Here is a 14,769-nt window from a genome sequence, read left to right as displayed (position 1 = left end):
GCTACAACACTGGCATCTACCAGACAATGTGGAAAATTGCCCAGGTATGTCCTGTCCACAAAAAGCAGGACAAATCCAATCCGGCCAATTACCGCCCCATCAGCCTACTCTCAATCATCAGCAAAGTGATGGAAGGTGTCGTCGACAGTGCTATCAAGCGGCACTTACTCACCAATAACCTGCTCACCGATGCTCAGTTTGGGTTCCGCCAGGACCACTCGGCTCCAGACCTCATTACAGCCTTGGTCCAAACATGGACAAAAGAGCTGAATTCCAGAGGTGAGGTGAGAGTGACTGCCCTTGACATCAAGGCAGCATTTGACCAAGTGTGGCACCAAGGAGCCCTAGTAAAATTGAAGTCATTGGGAATCAGGGGGAAAACTCTCCAGTGGCTGGAGTCATACCTAGCACAAAGGAAGATGGTAGTGGTTGTTGGAGGCCAATCATCTCAGCCCCAGGGCATTGCTGCAGGAGTTCCTCAGGGCAGTGTCATAGGCCCAACCATCTTCAGCTGCTTCATCAATGACCTTCCCTCCATCATAAGGTCAGAAATGGGGATGTTCGCTGATGACTGCACAGTGTTCAATTCCATTCGCAACCCCTCAGATAATGAAGCAGTCCGAGCCTGCATGCAGCAAGACCTGGACGACATCCAGGCTTGGGCTCATAAGTGGCAAGTAACATTCGCGCCAGATAAGTGCCAGGCAATGACCATCTCCAACAAGAGAGAGTCTAACCACCTCCCCTTGATATTGAACGGCATTACCATCGCCGAATCCCCCACCATCAACATCCTGGGGGTCACCATTGACCAGAAACTTAACTGGACCAGCCATATAAATACTGTGGCTACGAGAGCAGGTCAGAGGCTGGGTATTCTGCGGCGAGTGACTCACCTCCCGACTCCCCAAAGCCTTTCCACCATCTACAAGGCACAAGTCAGGAGTGTGATGGAATACTCTCCACTTGCCTGGATGAGTGCAGCTCCAACAACACTCAAGAAGCTCGACACCATCCAAGATAAAGCAGCCCGCTTGATTGGCACCCCATCCACCACCCTAAACATTCACTCCCTTCACCACCGGCGCACTGTGGCTGCAGTGTGTACCATCCACAGGATGCACTGCAGCAACTCACCAAGGCTTCTTCGACAGCACCTCCCAAACCCGCGACCTCTACCACCTAGAAGGACAAGAGCAGCAGGCGCATGGGAACAACACCACCTGCACGTTCCCCTCCAAGTCACACACCATCCCGACTTGGAAATATATCGCCGTTCCTTCATTGTCGCTGGGTCAAAATCCTGGAACTCCCTTCCTAACAGCACTGTGGGAGAACCGTCACCACACGGACTGCAGCGGTTCAAGAAGGCGGCTCACCACCACCCTCTCGAGGGCAATTAGGGATGGGCAATAAATGCCGGCCTTGCCAGCGACGCCCACATCCCGTGAACGAATAAAAAAAATTTTTAAAAATTCCGTTGGCCTTCTTGATCACCTGCATACTAACTTTTTGATTTTCTTGCACTAGGACCCCCAGATCCCTTTGTACTGCAGTACTTTCCAGTTTCTCACCATTAAGATAATAACTTGCTCTCTGATTTTTCCTGCCAAAGTGCATAACCTCACATTTTCCAATATTGTATTGCATCTGCCAAATCTACGCCCACTCACCCAGCCTGTCTATATCCCCTTGTAGATTTTTTATGTCCTCCTCATTCTCTACTTTCCCTCCCATCTTTGTATCATCTGCAAACTTTGATATGTTACACTCGGTCCCCTCCTCCAAATCATTAATATAGATTGTAAAGAGTTGGGGACCTAGCACCGACCCCTGCGGAACACCACTGGCTACTGGTTGCCAGTCCGAGAATGAACCATTTATCCCAACTCTCTGCTTCCTGTTAGATAACCAATCCTCCACCCATGCCAGAATATTACCACCATTGATGCAGGAGCTAACACCAATGAAGGAGGTGGCTTTCGATATGATAGGCAGAGTGTGGCGTGTGGTGAGGCTGTAGGCAGTGTGCCGCTGGGTGTTTGGCCATCTTCCTTTCCTCTGGAGACTAAACTCTCTCCCTCACATACTCTGCATGACAACCTTGCGGCCGAAAGAGCTGACACTCATCTAATGCATTCCATTACCACTAACTGCTAACTCTTGTTCTCTCTTCTTTCGCAAAGCCCAGGACCAGCTGCAGCAAAGGAAGAGGAGGTGCACTGGACAGCCTCCCATGGAGCTTCCGCACCATGTCAGACAGTGTGAAGGAGCCCACTTACAACGTGTGGGTCATTATGCATGGCATCGAGGCAATGCAGTTATGGAACATGTGGTCAGCTCTATGAATGCTGCAGCGGGGCCCTCAGTAATGGAACCTGTGGTGACAGCTCATCCTGCTGTCATTCAGGTTCTGGGCTTCATCATTTTCACATGGTTCCAGTGTTTGCATAGCAGCATGGATGGGGCTTCAGTACAGTCACAGCCCTTCTGCAGCCTGCTCACCCACAGATCAGTGCATGTGCTGAGATTCAGCCCCAGTAGCAGTGGCTCCATGGGAGAAGCATATGCTGTCCTCTCAGGATGGCAGCAAGCCTGCTCGCCCGTCAACCCCTCCACTAATGCTTGTCCTAGTATCAGGAAGCCAGCTGGATCAGACTGTGCAGTCTGCAGCCAGCTCTCTCAGGTCCAAGCTTCTTGAGGTCACCGACCACAGCCATCTCAATTGGACTCATCGGAGATCGAACAGCCTTCCACCACCCATGTTGAAGTCACCAGGGTAGCAACTTGTAGAAGCATGAGAATAGGTAGGAGAGCATTAAAGTCAAGTGCATATGCATAGGTCCTAACACTTGTTTTAAGCACATGCCCTGGATGCCTATGGAGGAGCCCTAACCAAATTGGCAGGCGGCATACTTCCCGCACGGAACAAGCCCCCATGCTACCTACCATATTGGACACTTACACCTGCAAAACAGGTGCAGTGCAAGCCAATTTCTAGACCAAATTTGTTTTTAAAAAACATCAGCAATCTGGGTGATTCTCCAGCTGTCACTGGGTTCCATGGGGCCTGGGACAAGAACAGGAACAAATGCGATAGTGAGTCAGTTTCATTTTGTTTAAATTTTTAGTCTTCAGCTGTATCGCCTGTACGGGATTTCTTAACTTATAATATTCCTGCAATGTTAAAATTCAGTAATAGCCAGAACTTGGGAGCCAGACTAACTAACCTAGTGTTTAGGAATGTTAAATAATAAACAAATGGGGGATCACTGTGTACAATTTTAAGCATTTCATGGTAATATGATGGAATGCTTTACAGGTAATGCTTAAGTTGGCAGCATTGAAACTGCTTGGTTATGCAAGTTTCCTTACTGTTAAAACAATGATATACTCAGGAGTTTCCAATCAGTTGAAATGGTCAGTCATTGTCATGCATCTTAGGCTTTGAGAAAGTACATCTCCATTCTATATTAATGGCCAGCTATTGTGGGTCAATTGAATAACAAGAGATACGTTGCTTGCCCACAATTTTATGGGTGGGTCCAATTTGGAGCCCTTGGTGATCGTTAACTTGGCAGGCCAAACCCCGGATCGCACAGTCTTAACGGAAATGTGTTTCTCTTCTTGTCTTTGAGACACGGGGGAGGGGGGGGGGTAATTTTAACCCCCAAGAATGGGTGGGTTGGGGGTGGGTGGAAGGTTTAAAATAATAACTTTTTAGATTGGGACCGCATCCTGGCTCCAACACGTCCACTTCTGGGTTTAACCCAGGCAGGTTTGCATGCGTGTGCACGACAGACACCAGGAAGTCCTGCCCCCACTTAAAGCCGGCAGGCTGATATTTAAAGGGGCAATATACTTCATTGAAATACTTGAAGTACTTAATATTTTGTGTATTACAAAAGTAAAATGAATTTAACCTGCCTTTTCAGGTTTCCCATCGCTTCCGATTCACGTCAGGTGAAAGCAGGAGGGAAGGGCCGAATCCATGAGGTGAGTGCCTTTATTGCACTGCTTGTGGGCCCAGAAGAGCAGGAGTGCTTCATCCAGGCCCAACAAGCTCACCTGGCCGACAGGAATCCCGCAATCGGCTGACCCCCCCCTCCACAATCCGCCGATCCCTGATGCTGATCGAAATCCCCCCCAAACTACTTTTATTTTTAAATGTAAAATATCTGTAACCCTCTGTGAATATTTTTAGCTTGAACAGCAGAATTACAAAAAGCTCAAATTCTAGAAAATTAAATGTGGGCGTGTGTGGGCAGAATACCCTCACGGCCCTCTAACAAAATAAGTCTCTTGACAGCACTTGTAGTGTCCTTCAGTAATTTCTAAATGCACCACTGCTGCACTTTTGAGTACTTTAGGTTCCCTCCACAATAAAAGTGACTGAAAATTGGGTGTAGCTGTAGCTTAAAGCACAGCAGCCTGTGTCCCACTGCACTAAACGCAAGTCTGTCTTCTTTTCAGTCTAATTCCTTGTGCTTATATGTCATAAGGCCTATATTCAGCTTTTTTGGTGCTGTTAGCTTTTTTAAAGCTGATGGTCATATTTTGCCAGTTATCTAGGGTTGTCATGTACGGAATGACTCTAGGCTAGTTGAATCATTTAAGGGAACACAGGAAACTTTCAGCAGAGAGGAGTACATCTCTCTGGGAAAACAGCTTCCAGAGATTTGCAGCAATGTACAGTCAACTCTGAGTAAGAATAATAATTTTATTAAATTCTTTATCTTTTATATGGGTTTCTTACATTATAAATGCTGCTTTTACTGGTAAATTTTACATGGGAGAAATTCAAATCAACTTCACAAAATCTTTGGAATAATTCAATTTGTCGCTTCTTGTTATTTTCTTGTTCAGGGTTGGTATTTCCTGCTAATTACCAGTTTGGCATTGATAGCTTTTTTTTTAAAAAAAGGGCGATTTGATTGCTCAGTTTTTCTGCTGCTTTCTTGTATTTCTTTGGTACTTATGAACTAAATCTGGTTTTGATATGTACTCTAATCAATTGAGCATTTTTTTTAGTGAATTAAGCTAAATTCTCATATCATTTACTTTTGTCCTACAGACTTGTGCCATCCTGAGGTGTAAGCCCTGAAGTATGGCATTTTCAGCTGCGTTGTCTTTGAAAGAGTGACATGATAGGTACATGCTAGATGCAAGACTTTTAATTATATAGACAATAAATATTCCTGTTGAGTTATATATGACCTGTAGGTGATGCTGTTGTTCAATAGAGCAGAAAACCAGAACATATTAACAATATATTTATTTTTAGCATATTAAATATTTTATGTACTTAGTAAATATCAAGTACTACCACAAGACTCATATTAGTTATAAAACATAAATGAAGTTCCATAGCACATGATTTATATTTTATCTGTTAAGAAACTTAGATAAACAGTCAAGTCCCATAGTGCAGTACAATACCAAAAACTAAAAAGAATGGGAAAGATGAGATAAATCAAGTAGTGATTGAAATTGAAAAGCTGGTGATTATATCCCTTGAGAGCTCCACAGTGCAATCTGACATTGTTATTTCATTAAATAGGAAGAAACACTCATGGAGATTAAATCATTATAGGGGTTTAACAATGTTTGGACCATGTTTATAATAACTACATGCAAAGAATAATCATGGCGTTGCAATGCACACAATTAAGCAGGCGAGCAGGTTTAAAACAAAAATAACATTATTTTGAAAGTGTATCTGATTGCATCTTACGGCACAATGGTAGGATTATTCTTAGGCAATGGAGAAGGTGGTACTTACATCATCAATCCAATGAATCACCCTCTCTGATGCTGTTCCAGGCCTACAAAATATCATGTAAAATTAAATGTTTGAAAAATTAATATTGGACACAAGTATCAGTCAAAAACATTGATATTAATGAAGTACAAAACAAGCACATTAACCCTTAGGTAACACTTAGATTCTTACTAGTTCCAAAGTTGCTTTTGTTAAATTAAGAATGTGTTTTAGAAAAATGGTGGGGGGGGGAAGAAAAAAGATAAATTCAAATAATACTGCATCAGTGTTAAATTTGATAGCTTAAACAAATTTGATAGCTTAAACAAAAAAATTGTTAGCATTGCAGACATACAGATAGGTAGCTTTGAGGTAGCTAAACTGGAATAGGTTTGCAGAATGAAATGAAAGGAATAATCTCAATTTTGCTACACACTGGTGTACCAATTTACTTCACCACAGACTGCTAAAATAGATTCTTTATTGCAAATATCCATATGGTATTTTAATAAAGATGATGGCCCCCAAAAAAAGGGTTAACTCATGATTAAAGCAGTGGATGAAGGCTGTGTTCATTACTATTTCAACCCATTAATGACGTTATCTACAATGAGGTCGAATTCAGTCCTTAAATACACAGGTGAGAAAAGTTAACCGTCAATTCAACCCAAATCTTTTAACATGGGGCTCCTTGATGGCCCATGTTAGGACCGAGATAAGGAAAAATTTCTTCACTGAGGGTTGTGAATCTTTGGAATTCTCTACCTCAGAGGGTTGTGGATGCTCAGTCGTTGAGTATATTCAAGGCTGAGACTGATTCGATTTTTGGACACTTAAGGGAATCTATGGACATGGGGATAGGGCAGGAAAGTGGCGTTGAGGTAGATCAGCCATGATCTCATTGAATGGCGGAGCAGACTCAAGGGGCCGTATGGCCTACTCCTGCTCCTATTTCTTATGTTCTTACTGTAAATTACCAATTTCAATTATTTTTATATTCATTCTCAGGATGTGGGCATTGCTGGAAAGGCATTTATTGCCCATCCCTAGTTACCCATGAGAAGGTGGTAGTGGGTGGTCTTCTTGAACCACTGTAGTCCATGTGGTGACTACTCCTAAAATGCTGGTAGGTAGAGAGTTTGGGATTATGACCCAGTGACTATGAAGGAACAATGGTATATGTCCAAGTCAGGATGGTGTGTGACTTGGAGGGGAACTAGGAGATAATGGTGTTCCCATGAACCTACTGCCCTTATCCTCCTAGGTGGTAGAGGTTGTGGGTTTGGGAGGTGATGCCGAAGAAGCCATGATAGCTTGCTGCATGCTGTAGATAGTACACACTGCAGCCACGGTACACCACTGGTGGTCATGCAGTGGATGCTTAAGCTGGTGAATGGGCTGCTTTATTCTGGATAGTGTCAAGCTTCTTGAGTGTTGTTACAGCCGTACCCATCCAGGCAAGTGGAGAGTATTCCATCACACTCCTGATTTGTGCCTTGTAGGTGGTGGACAGGCTTTGAGGAGTCAGATGAGCCACTGGCACAGAATATCCAACCTCTGACCTGCCCTAGTAGCTACGGCAGTTATGTGGCTGCCAGTTGAGTTTCTGGTCAATGGTGACCCCTGGAATGTTGATGGTGGGGTACTCGGTGATGGTAATGCCATTGAATGTCAAGGAGAGATGTTTAGGCGCTCTCTTGTTGGAGATGGCCATTGCCTGGCATTTGTGTGGTGTGAATGCTACTGGTCACTTATCAGCCCAAGCCTGGATGTTGTCCAGGTCTTGTTGCATGTGAGCACAGACCGCTTCATTTATCTGAGGGGTTGCGAATGGAACTGAACACTGCAATCATCAGCGAACATCCCCATTTCTGACCTTTTACGATGGAGGGAAGGTCATTGATGAAGCAGCTGAAGATGGTTGGGCCTAGGACACTGCCCTGAGGAACTCCTGCAGCAATGTCCTGGGGCTGAGATGATTGGTCTCCAACAACCACCACCATCTTCCTTTGTGCTAGGTACAACTCCCGCCACTGGAGAGTTCTCCCCCTGATTCCCAATGACTTCAATTTTACTAGGGCTCCTTGGTGCCACACTCGGTCAAATGCTGCCTTGATGTCAAGGGCAGTCACTCTCACCTCACCTCTGGAATTCAGCTCTTTTGTCCATGTTTGGACCAAGGCTGTAATGATGTCTGGAGCCGAGTGGTCCTGGCGGAACCCAAACTGAGCATCGGTGAGCAGGTTATTGGTGAGTAAGTGCCGCTTGATTGCACTGTCGACGACACCTTCCATCACTTTGCTGCTGATTGAGAGTAGACTGATGGGGCGGTAATTGGCCGGAGTGGATTTGTCCTGCTTTTTGTGGACAGGACATACCTGGGCAATTTTCCACATTGTCTGGTAGATGCCAATGTTGTAGCTGTACTGGAACAGTTTGGCTAGAGGCGTGACTTGTTCTGGAGCACAAGACTTCAGCACTACAGCTGAATGTTGTCGAGACCCATAGCCTTTGTTGTATCCAGTGCACTCAGCCGTTTCTTGCTATCACGTGGAGTGAATCGAACTGGCTGAAGACTGGCTTCTGTGGTGGTGGGGATATCGGGAGGAGACGAGATGGATCATCCACTCAGCACTTCTGGCTGAAGATGGTTGCAACACTTCAGCCTTGTCTTTTGCACTCACATGCTGGACTCTGCCATCAGCGAGGATGGGGATGTTTATGGAGCCTCCTCCTCCTGTTAGTTGTTTCATTGTCCACCACCATTCACAACTGGATGTGGCAGGACTGCAGTGCTTTGATCTGATCCGTTGGTTATGGAATCGCTTAGCTCTGACTCTAGCATGTTGCTTCCGCTGTTTAGCATGCATATAGTCCTGTGTTGTAGGTTCACCAGGTTGGCACCTTGTTTTTAGGTACGCCTGGTGCTGCTCGTGGCATGCTCTTCTACGCTCCTCATTGAACCAGGGTTGGTCCCCTGGCTTGTTGGTAATGGTCATGCCAGCTAACCTATTTAAGACCCCTTCCTTGCCTCTTATCTCCCCCATCCGCATGCTGGCCCTCCATCTTAATCCTTTTCTATTCTTTCTCTGCTACTGACCCCTATCATTCCACCCAACCTATTTATGAACCCTGCTTCACCCCAATCTGCATGATGCCCCTCACTGTTTTACCTTATTCGATTTACCATTTTACCCCACTCTATGGTTGCCTCCCCCCAACCCTACCTTTCTGCTTGCCCCTATCCCCAGCTATACTTGTTCCCTTTCTGTGGCTGACTCTCATACTCCTCTTTGCTTCATCCCCTATCCCCCCTTCTCAATGGCTGAATGCCTGTTGCATCTTCTATAGATTCACCCCATCCTCTCTTTGTTTTTGAGCCCTCATTTTCCAGCAGATCAGCCCTAAACCTCTTTTATTTAAAGAATTTATAGCAATTATAAATAGAACATAGCACTAAAGGTCTTTGAAGAACAAACAGCTGTTTGGATGGTTAGGTGAGATCTGAAAACTGGCAAAGGGGGGAAAAAAAGGAAGTTCAAGGAGGGGAGCAGTGATGGCACAGGATGCAACAAAACTAAGAAAGCCTACAGTCCACAGAAATGGATGTGGGACAATAACAAGATATTGGGTGAGAGGTACATGGCTGAGGAAAGAGGAGTGAACAAGGAACAGGATGGCTAAGCTGAGGTGAGACATTTGGAATGAAGAAGAAGGAGGAGGAGGGAGGCACCAGGATGGTCTAAAGCCTGGCACAAGTGGGGAATTTAAAATTCTATCAAGATTTCAACATAAAAATCTATATTTAAAAAAAAATTAAAAGCTAAATAAATAACTTACCTGGAAAGAGAAAAACAAGATGGCAACTGAGCTGGGAGAGACTTGAAAAAATTTGTTCCAGTGAACCACTTACTGGCCAGAGTATGCAACTACATTGTTACAGGCAACTATTTACATAAGGAAATTTAATTATGTGACTATATTGAAAATGTTAATGTGAAACGAGACGATCTCCCGTGACATTACACACAGTCAAAACACGTTTAGTCTTCAGCTGAAACAAGGTTAAAGGGTGGGGATAATTGGACCAGGGACGCAGATGTAATTCAGGCCCCATCTGCTTTTGCTTTTATGCAATATTTGATTTTATATTATTTAATATTAGAAATCTTGTGTCTTTGTGCACTTCCTGTCAACTTCTCCCATAATAAATTACAATGTCCATATTTATAATGGTCACTACCAATGTAAACTTGTCATGCTATAATTATACCTCTTCTACTGTGGAGATGCTGCAGGAAAGGGAAATAACAGAGAGAGAGCATATTTTACCTTTCCAACAAGCTTGTATCATCATCTCCAGAGTCAAACGGCATAGAAGGACGAACTCTGCAGTGGACTCTAATATTACCACGCAATTCCTGAAATTAAAAAGGTCTTCCATTAGCAGACTAAAGCTAATCTCTGACATGTAGAAAAAATAATTTAAATGAAATTTTACTACTTTGTTAATAGCTAAGTCACTGCTAAAACAATAGCAAAGCGGTGAATAGTTATGACAGCCTTGTGAAACTGCCAGTGTATTCAGTCAAAATGTTCATTTTGAATTTTATTATTCTTTGGGCACCTCTTGTTCCTGTTTTTGGTGTGATTTTATTTTAATAAAAATAATTGCAACTTCTGTCTTTTTCCCTTTCTGTTGCTTTTCATATTCCAGGCACAAGCGGTAACTGAGATGGCCAATGGGTAACCTGCTCCCATGTCTCCAACTCTTTACTTTGCTACTTGACGTATTAGATGTTTAATTGCAGTCCAGGATGGCTCTGTTCTATTCTTGTTTTCCTTCCAGCCCCTGTGGAGCAGTGCTTGGCTTTCACTCAACTCCTCCCTATCACAGGATGGCTAAGATCAAGAGCTCAGAGTGAGGAACAGTGGCATAAGCCCATGTTTCAACAGTGCAAGGATAGAGCATTGGTATCCTAATGTGCTGTGATTTTTAGTTCAAGATTACTTTATTTTTAGGAAAGTAAAACTAAATATCAATAAGAAGCCTCATGATGAACAGCAATATTGAACTCCAAGTTAGCCACACAATTGAAGCTTATTGGAGTTTTACCATGCAGGGGATTGTATCGGCATCAGACAAAGTTTTAAAAAAAAAAATAACATGGGTGCAGGACCTCATGCATTAGCTGCCACAGCATACCAATTACCTCTTTGGTGAAGCATGCTTCTAAAACACATTTCTTCACTAAGGTCTTCATAATACCTGTGTTGCCTGTATATTCTTTTGGGGGCACGGGCGAGGATATCTTGTGGGGTGTGTCCTGTTTAAATGCTACCTCACAGTTCTTTCCTCCATCCTCTCCTGCTCGTCCTTCTTCACTATGATAATGACATACAAAGCTATGCCGAAAGTGAATGCTCCTGAGAAGCTCTCCCAATGGGTAAGTGGAAGGGGGATAAAATATCCTAGTGTTCTCCTACTACAAATGACAGTCAGAAGCAAGTACAAGACTATCTAGGCTGTCAAAAATAATCGCTCCAAAATCATTCCCAGTTGCAGTTGCTGCTCAAACTTTCAGCAGTCTTCATGCTTAAAGACTCTTCACTTTTGACAGTTTTAGCTGATCCTGACAACAGCTACGCTTTATATTTCCTGTTCTAACTTACCTAATTGCACTGCAAGTGTGAATACAGGAAATTTGGGGACGCTGGCCTTATTTTAATATATTTAAATCTGGTGCTGGGGGACTCAGCAGATCGCAAGGAGGTCCTAAGCGCTTTTAGAAATTCCAACATATCATTTTTGGGGCAGAAAACTGGCAAAATGATATGTCATAATTTTCTGGCCAATTATGTGAGAAGCCCTGATCTTGTGCCCCAGAAAAGCCAAAAATAGCATGGAATTTCAGGGTCAATATTTATAACATAGGAAACATTAAAAAATTGCATAATTCTAAAAAAAATTATTACATTTACTCATAAAAGTGGTTAATTAATGTCACAAATGCCTACAAGAAACTTCCTCCATTTAGGCCCATTCTTCTGTCAGGAGTCTGGAGCTTGAGCTGGAAATTTCACCTGGACCCAGATGCTGGAATTTCCAGTTGCTGTGGAGAAATCTGTGTGCATGTGAGCGAGTATTGTTCTCCCCCTACTCCTACAGAATTACAATAACAACAGCACACCAGTACAATCCATGTCACATAACAACCAGGTAGAAAGAACTTGATAGCTCTAGCTCATAGAATCATAGAATGATACAGTACAGGAGGAGGTCATTCGGCCCATCGTGCATTTGCCAGTTCTTTGGTAGAGCTATCCAATTAGTCCCATTCTCCTGTTCTTTCCTTATAGCTCTGCAATTTCTTTCCCTTCAAGTGTTTATCCAATTCTCTTTTGAAAGTTACTATTGAGTCTGCTTCCACCATTCCTTCAGGCAGTGCATTCCAGATCACAACAAATCGCTGCGTAAAAGATTTTTTTCCTCACGTCATCTCTGGTTCTTTTGCCAATCACCTTAAATCTGTGTCCTCTGGTTACTGACCCTTCTGCCACTGGAATCGGTGTATTCTTATTTACTCATATCAAAAACATACATGATTTTGAACACCTCTACCAAATTTCCTCTTAATTTTCTCTGCACTAAGGAGAACAACCCCAGCTTTTCCAGTCTCTCCACATGACTAAAGTCCCTCATCCCTGGTGCTATTCTAGTAAATCTTTTCTGCACCCTCTCTAAGGCCTTGACATCCTTCCTAAAGTGTGGTGCCCAGAACTGAACATAATACATGTGGAGATAAATCTTACAATTTTCACCCTGCTTCTGTAGAATTACACTAACCTGAAGTGCACTGTGACCTCGCCACAACATTTACAAACAACAATCGTGAGGCCCAAGTAACAGAAGAAAAAAAAAGATTTAATTATTCAGCTTTTTAAGCCATTAAATAAAAACTCTGAGCTCACACCCCTGTTTAAGATCATATTTTGTTTTGTATTGGGACAGATGTCTGCTCCAGAGCCATAGGGAAATGGTTATGAAGTGCTTTAATGCTGATCTTGGGCATTGCAGCTGCAGTCAGATAGCCAGCCAGCCAGTCCGAACGATAGCAAATGGCCATTTGGTCACATACTGATCATTGGAAACTCGATAATGGGAAAAATTTCCCTTTGCAATGCGACACTGGCAATTTCAGCAAGAACTACAAGTCCCACAAGAGGGAGAAAAATATCTTTCTAATCAAGTAAACCATTCAAATAAAAATGGAGGGGTTTAAGGAGGGAGGAAAGAAAAATAAACATACAATGTACTTGGACTTAAGTAAATCCATTGTGGCAGGCAAGGCAAAAATATTTTATTATTTAAATAATTTGAAATAAGAGGTTTTGTAGAGAGAAAACAAAGTTATTTGTATCTTAAGTTCTGTAAAGTAGTAGGAAAATAATATTAAAAATATCTGTCAAGCCTGATCTTTCAGTATAAGTCAGGTATATAATATAGCCAGTCATGTAATATATTGATTCTGTAAATTTGCCGTATTACAGCGATGGGCAAAGCACTGTCATGCATAGGTTGCCATGGTCCACAGTAAAGATCAGAAAGCATACTCTAAATGGGCAACATGAGACACCTACTGGTTCATGTTAAATTGTTGTAGCCTACAAATTACTGTCAGCGATATTGTCATTATCAAATTACTTTGTTATTTTAATGGTAGTGTTAGTCTGTTTAAAATGAAAGGGTTAACACCTCCGTCAAAGTAGCGGAGAGAGGAATCTGATAGAGCGTGTTAAGCATTTGTACAATAGCCTATGTGAAGGACATAGAAACATAGGAAATAAGAGCAAGAGTAGGCCATTCGGCCCTTCGGGCCTGCTCCGCCATTCATAATGATCATGGCTGATCGTCTAACTCAGTGCCTTGTTCCCGCTTTTTCCCCATATCCCTTGATCCCTTTAGCATTAAGAAATATACCTATCTCCTTCTTGAATACATCTAATGACTTGGCCTCCACTGCCTTCTGTGGTAGAGAATTCCACAGGTTCACCACCCTCTGAGTGAAGAAATTTCTCCTCATCTCTGTTCTAAATGGCATACTCCGTATCCTGAGACTGTGACTCCCTGGTTCTGGACTCCCCAGCCATCGGGAACATCCTGCCTCCATCTAGTCGGTCTAGTCCTGTTAGAATTTTATATGTTTCGATGAGATCACCTCTCATTCTTCTAAACTCTAGTGAATATAGGCTTAATCGACCCAATCTCTCCTCATACATCAGTCCTGCCATCCCAGGAATCAGTCTGGTAAACCTTCGTTGCACTCCCTCCATGGCAAGGACATCCTTCCTCAGATAGGGAGACCAAAACTGCACACAATACTCCAGATGTGGTCTCACCAAGGCCCTGTATAACTGCAGTAAGACATCCCTGCTCCTGTACTCAAATCCTCTTGCAATGAAGGCCAACATACCATTCACCGCCTTAACTGCTTGCTGCACCTGAATGCTCATATGGCTCTCTGCACCTGAGGTAATGGAGAAGGCACAGAGGAAGGTGACCGAGATGATTCCAAATCTTACATCTCTAAATGATGAGGTTGGGCTCCTAGAATTAAGGGGTCGACTTTCATGTGGAGTGTGTATCGGGTGAGCAAAGGGTCTGCTCTGCCTGCCCGCCAGTTGAGGTTGGCGGGAGACCAGATCAATTTTTGTGGTTAGGAACAGGAGTAGGCCATTTAGCCCCTCAAGCCTGTTCCGCCATTCAATGAGATCATGGCTGATCCTAACTCCATTTACCCACATTGGCTCCATATCCCTCAATACCCTTGGCTAGCAAAAATCTATCGATCTCAGATTTAAAATTATTAATTGAGCTCGCATCTACTGCTTTTTGTGGGAGAGTTTTCCACACTTCTACTACCCTTTGCATGAAAAAATGCTTCCTAACTTCTCTCCTGAATGGCCTGGCTCTGATTTTAAGGTTATGTCCCATTGTCCTAGACTCC

This window comes from Heptranchias perlo, chromosome 8 (assembly GCF_035084215.1).
Source record: "Heptranchias perlo isolate sHepPer1 chromosome 8, sHepPer1.hap1, whole genome shotgun sequence".
In the NCBI taxonomy this organism is placed as follows: domain Eukaryota; kingdom Metazoa; phylum Chordata; class Chondrichthyes; order Hexanchiformes; family Hexanchidae; genus Heptranchias; species Heptranchias perlo.
This window is presented reverse-complemented; position numbering follows the sequence as displayed.